At 39.8% G+C, this 6,702-nt stretch overlaps 1 long non-coding RNA gene across 1 annotated transcript; it reads left to right on the top strand.

The window, feature by feature from the left end:
* On the top strand, window positions 1-1,588 carry LOC116540211. The gene is made up of 4 exons (XR_004264347.1): window positions 1-457; window positions 716-874; window positions 1,155-1,198; window positions 1,405-1,588. It is a non-coding gene; the product is annotated as an uncharacterized LOC116540211 (long non-coding RNA).
* Window positions 1,589-6,702: the final 5,114 nt, after the last annotated feature.

The raw sequence follows: 6,702 nt of genomic DNA, 5'->3' as shown, positions 1-6,702 counted from the left end.
GGTAGGTTTCAATTATTCCGGATACACAGTGGGAAGAAGGGGGCTGGTCAGACCTGATGCACGCTCCGGGAAAGACAATGGCGTTCTATTGCCTCAAAATCTGCTGGATAAAGTAAGAGTGATGAAGAGTCAGAATAGTCCTGCAACACTCTGAAGAGAGGCAGTCCGTGAGGGCTCTCCAAGTTACACCCCAGTTGTTTCATGTTGTCTCTTCCGGGAGATGAAGGGAAACAGATGGTGCTTCCGGGTCAAGCGGAGGCACCTCCTGACCTCCAGTCCCGTGAGCCACAGCGCCGTCTGTTCGTGGGGCCCCACCAGAGCTGACACAGACAGGTCCAGCCTCCAGGTGCCCCCACACCGTTTTCTTGCATTATGAAGCTGAGCAGCCACACTCTACTCTCTGTGACCATCCTCCTTTGCTTCTGCATGGCCCGGCCTCGAATCCTGAGGAGTGTGGGTAGGGCGTTGGCGACCCAGGATGCTGTTGGGGTTGGGAGCGTTTCCTCTGAGGAGTCCATGGTGTGACCTGGCCCTAACGCCTGGAAATCACACTTTGGTGCCCACTCACCCTGTGGCTTTTTTATTTTTTGATGAAGTCTCGCTCTGTCGCCCACGCTGGAGTGCAGTGGCGCGATCTCAGCTCATTGCAACCTCTGCCCCCGGGATTCAAGCGATTCTCCTGCCTCAGCCTCCTGACCTATGGCATTTTTTCCAGCTACACAGAAACCGGGATATTGCCCAGAGTTTGATCTTGAGTGCCCCTTCACCCTCTTACCTACATGCCGGCGCGATAAGAGTTGCAAGGGGGACAAGAAGTGTTGCTACTACAACTGTCGGCGTCGGTGTATGGAGCCCTGGTGGGTTCTGGATTGAGGTGAGGAGCCCTAGATCTGCCGTTCTTCATGTTGCCCCTAAATCTGCCTTTAGCAATCCTTGTGAGCTGAGTTTTTAGGTAGGGTGGGTCTACAGATTTGCCTCTCAAAAGTGAAGGAGGACGCTCAACAGACTTGTTTGCTCAGATATGCACCTTCCATTTCACATAACGGGCATTGCTCTTCTCCTCTCTATAATGTCGACATTTCAACAAGATTATCTCTAAGGTACTCAATAGTTACTGGATTTTATTATTCATTTTCAAATCCTTTTTCTTACAGTTTACGATCATGAAACACCTTCCTCTTTACATTTGCATTGTGAGGTAAGAGTTTATAATTTCGAATTTCCTTAGGATGCCTTGCCTAGAATCCCTGATCCCCAGTCTCTGACTCCTTGGCAGCACATGCCAGTGTTGTTGTGAGGGGAATACCTAACAGGAATCACACCACAGTGGCCCTGGGACAAAAAACCATGTGCCCTGTACATTTTGCACCTTCCTATATCTCTGGTTTTCTGTTCTCTCCCAAGGTGGAAATCCTTCTTAACCAGGACTGAGGAGACACAGGTGCTACAGGCTCAGACTGGGATAACTGGTCTCCATGTCATCCACAGTTGCTCAGGCCCAGGACTTCCTTTTAGCAAGAGTTAAATGTTTCTTACCATGATAACAAGAGAAAGAATAAAGTGTTATGTATTTAAAACTCCATGAAAATCTGTAAGTCTGCTGGATTGATCCCTTGCTCTCTCTCTCTACTCAGCCGTGTTGCACAATCCCTTAGGAACTGTAAAAAGGACACAGTAACTGTTTCATATTTAGTTTCATCAATTCCTGCAATTGTGTTTTTCTGATATATTTGTCTCTTTCAGGATCTCCTGACACTCAGATTCTCTGTTGGTCAGATTCCAAATGCATTTTGGAGTTAAATTCTGTTCGCATCCTATGAATGGCACACCGATTAATCCTGTAATGGAAGAGCAAGCCAGTTTTTCTGGTACTACTGCTGGTGGCCTTTCCAAGTGTTGGAGTAGTATGATCTGCGATTGGATTTGGAACTTAGGCTTGGAAATTGAGCAAGATGTACTTTAGATCTAGGTACTTTCATTCCTAAAAATTGGGCCACCATAACTTAAGAGAACAAAATCCCTGTGGTTCAGCTTACCTCCCTTGAGTCTTTGCTTGGGGGCTGGGCCCTAGATCTATCTAATAATGAAGTGTAATTAGCCATGAATATTCCAAATTTATAACTCTGTGCCTCATTCTTCCTTAACTCCCACAAAGGTAGCAGAGGTCTGGAAAAGTGATTTTCCAACATTTTGTTTATCTCTGACAACATTTTGAAAAACTTTTTCCCAAGCATGTTTCAAATTGACATCTAATATTATTATCATCATTGCATAGTTTCAAGAGATAAAAATTTAGGTATATGATAAATGTCATTTAAATCAAGTGGGTATCTTACTCTACGTAATGTTTTCTAACGGAATCTAATTACAATGTTCATTTGTTAGTAACGTCTATTAGGAAAGAAAAAAATGTCCTTTCTTTTCATTATTTTCATCCTCATCTCTACTAATTTCCTATCATTTCCTCAACTATTCAAACCAAAACTATAGTTAGCTAGTTTGGAACCTCTGAAAAGCAGATGCCTATACAAGATAAGATAATCAAGAGTGTATAGGGAACAATGTCTGTGAAGGGAAATGGCAGGTAGCCCAAGTGGCAAGAACAACATCAGAATATAATCCAGGACTGTCTGCTCTGAGGAAGGAGAAAAGAAAGGAGGCTTGCGGAGGAAGAGACTCAGAATGAAGTACAGCACTGACAAATGCTGAAAGACAAGGCTTGAACTAGTCACCCCTCAGAGGAGACCCATGTCTCAAAATGGGCTTGCCTTAGTATTCAAGCAGCAATCAGTCATTGGCTGGGATCAGCCTGAGGGAAGCATGACCTCTGCACAGACATGGTGGCAGATGAAGAGAGCAGTAGCTGGAGGTGTCCGTCAATTACTCACCTCAAAGCAGTAGGAGAACTGAGTGATGCATTTTCATGCCTACCATTGTCCTCTATCTTGTGCTACACAGTTACTTCTCCAGGTATGGTAATGAAGGCTGATTAATGTCAACTTGTTGAGTTTTCTTCTTTTTGGATGTCCAGTGTCTTGTCCATCATCAATGATTCCTGGTGGTTGTTAATGTGTAATACACAGATCTTTACAGGAAGTGTTCATCTGTCCTCTTGTCCTGCTCTAGACATCCTTGCTCTTGGTTGCCCAGTTTTGTGCTTTACAAGCCCTTGTTTTAAAACTTAGGTTTTAATATTATTTAGGTATGACACGGCCAACACATTAGGAGGTGACTGCCATTGAAAAGAGTGTTTGTTGTACTAACAAATCTCAAGAGGAAAAACACACCATGCTATGGAGGAGGTCCACATGGGAAGCACATCCGTCAGTCAGGAAGCAGAGGGGGAGAATAATGAAAGAAATTGCAGATGACACAAACAAATGGAAAACTATCCCATAATCATGGGTTGGAATAGTCGATATCAGTAAAATGACCATACTACCTAGAGCAAGCTACAGGTCCAACGCCATCCCTATCAAAATACCAACATAATTCTTCACAGAATTAGAAAAAAGAATTCTAAAGTTCACATGGACCCAAAAAGGAGCCCAAATCACCAAAGCAATCCTAAGCAAAAAGAACAGATCTAGAAGCATCACATTACCTGACTTCAAATTATACTGCAGGTCTATAGTAACTAAAACAGCATGGGACCAGTACAAAAATGAACACATAGATCAGTGGAACAGAATGGAGAATGCAGAAATAAAGCCACAAACCTGCAATTGACTGATCTTCAACAAAGCTATCAAAAATTAACAATAGGATAATGACTTCCTATTCAATAAATGGTACTGGGAAAATTGGCTAGCTATAATCAGAAGAATGAAACTGGACCCCTATTTCTCACCATATACAAGACTCAACCCAAGATGGGTTAAAGACTTAACTGTAACACCTGAAATTATAGAAATCCCAGGGGGAAAAAAAACCCTAGAGAAAATTCTTCTGGACATTTGCCTAGGCAAAGAATTAATGGTGAAGCCACAAAAAGCAAATGCAATGAGCCCCAAAACAGAGCACAGCAAAAGAAATCATCAGCAGATTTACCAGAAGCCTGCATAATGAGAGAAAGTATTTGCTAATTATGCATCTGACAAAGTACTAGTAGCCAGAATCTACAAGGAATCCAACTCAAAAAGAAAGAAACAACACCATTGAAAACTTAGCAAAGGACATTAACAGGCATTTCTCAAAAGAAGAAATACCAACAAACACATGAAAAAATGCTCAAAATCACTAATCATCAGAAAAAAACAAAACCTCAATGAGATATCATCTTACAGTAGTCTGAATGCCTATTATACAAAAGTTTTTCTTAAAAAACAGATGTTAATGTGAATGTACAGAAAAGGGAATAGTGATACATTATTGGTGGGAATGTAAATTAATTCAACCTCTATGGAAAACAGTATGGAGATTTCTCAAGTAGCTAAAAATAGAACTGTAAGTTGAGTCAACAGTCTCACTACTGGCTTCTACCCAAAGGAAAATAAATCATTATATTAAAAAAGACACCTGCATTCCTATGTTCATCCCAGCACTATTTACAACAGCAAGGGCAAGGTCATAGAACTAACCTACAAGGCATCAACCATTGACTGGATAACAAAAATGTGGTATATACACCATGGAATAACATGCAGTCATTAAAAATAATGAAACCATGTCTCTTGTAACAACACGGATAGAGCTAGCATGGACTGAATCTCCCTCAGATCCCTCAGAAGGAACCAATCTTGCTGACACTTTGATTTGGGACTTCAAGGCCTCAGGACTGTGAGATAATAAATTACTTTTTTTCATCTTTATGGAACATTGTTAAAGCAGCCCAAGGTAAGTATTCCATGGCAATACAGTCATCCTTCTCTTAAGTGTTTGTCTGAACAGCATGATATATTATGTCCACACAAAAACCTGAATGCAAATATGTATAGCAGCTTTATATGTATTTACCAAAGACTAAAAGCCACTGTGATGGCCTTCTCTAAGTGACTGGATGAAATAAAAGACCATTTAGTGACAAAATAGAAATCACCTAGTAAACCAAAAAAAGGATATAGCAAACCTATGAAGATGTATTGCTAAGTGAGAGAAAGTAATCTCCTAAGGCTCCATATTGTACAATCCAATTATATGTCTTTTTGAAAAAGGCAAAACAATGGAGAAAGTAAAAATATCAGCATTTTTGTTATGGGTTTAGGGAAGGAAAGGAAGATGGACAGATGAAGCACAGATCATTTTAAGGGCAATAAAATCTTTCTGGTGATAATAACAGCTATGTGACATTATATATTTATCAAAATCCATAGAACTGTTTACCACAAGACTAAATCTTCATATAAACTACAGACTTTTATTTTATTTTTATTTTATTTACTTATTTATTTTGAGACAGAGTTTCGCTCTTGTTGCCGAGGCTGGAGTGCAATGGTGCAATCTTGGCTCACCACAACCTCCGCCTCCTGAGTTTAAGTGATTCTCCTGCCTCAGCCTCCTGAGTAGCTGGGATTACAGGCATGTGCCACCACACCCAGCTAATTTATTTATTTTTTAAATTTTTAGTAGAGATGGAGTTTCTTCATGTTGGTCAGGCTGGTCTTAAACTCCTAATCTCAGGTGATCCCCCTGCCTTGGCCTCCCAAAGTGCTGGGATTACAGGTATGAGCCACCGCACCTGGCCAACTATAGATCTTTAAAATACGGCATATAGAAAACATAGCAGAGTGGCAGAAGGAAGTCCTTCCTATCAGTAATTACTTTAAATGTAAATGATTAAAAACCTCCTATTAAGAGGCAGTGATTGCAAAAGAATAAAAAACCTGATTCAACTATATATGTTTATAAGGGTTTCACTTTTGTGCCAAATACTCAAATAAGGAGAAAGAAAGGAATGAAAGAATATATCCTATGCAAATAGAGGCAATTAGAGGGATGGAGTGCCTACACAAATATCAGACAACATACAATTTCAGGAAAAAACTGTCATAAGAGGCAAAGAAGGACATTATGTGTAAATAAAAGGGGCCATAGAACTATGCACACCTAACATCAGATTCCTAAGTTTATGAAGCAAAAACTGATAGAACAAAAGGAGAAATAATTGTTTCTATAGGAGTAGTTAGGGACCTCCTACCACTTTTCAATAATAGAAGAATTTAGACATAAAACCAATAAGAAAATAGAGGTTTTGAACAACACTGTAAATAAAATAAACTTAATTGATTTAAAAAGGACATTTTACCTTAAAACAGCAAAATGCTCATTTCTTTTTCTCAAGTGCACATGCACGGTTCTCCAGGGTAGTCCATATGTTAGGTCACGTAACAAGTCTCAATGAATTTAAAAGATTGACTTTATATGAAGTATCTTCTCTAATCACAATGGAATGGAACTAGAAATCAATAACAGATGGAAACTAGAAACTTCACAATGATGTGACTAGTAAATGACATACTTTTAAACCTTCAATTTTCTGTTCATCTTCCCTTCATTCTGTTCATCCTCTCTGTCTCCCCTAAACCCATGGCAACCATGAATCTTCTTATTGTCTCCAAAATTTTGCGTTTTTTTCAGAAAGATGTATAGTTGTATTATATAATATGTAGATTAGTCAAAGGAGACATTACAAGAGAGATTACAAAATACCTTGGAATACATGAAAATGAAAACACAGCATATCAACTAATCCAAAAGGTGGTA

This window comes from Sapajus apella, unplaced genomic scaffold (assembly GCF_009761245.1).
Source record: "Sapajus apella isolate SASKATOON/1434 unplaced genomic scaffold, GSC_monkey_1.0 scaffold137, whole genome shotgun sequence".
Taxonomy (NCBI): Eukaryota; Metazoa; Chordata; class Mammalia; order Primates; family Cebidae; genus Sapajus; species Sapajus apella.
The sequence above is the reverse complement of the archived record's forward strand: the minus strand, read 5'-3'. Positions and strand labels throughout refer to the sequence as shown.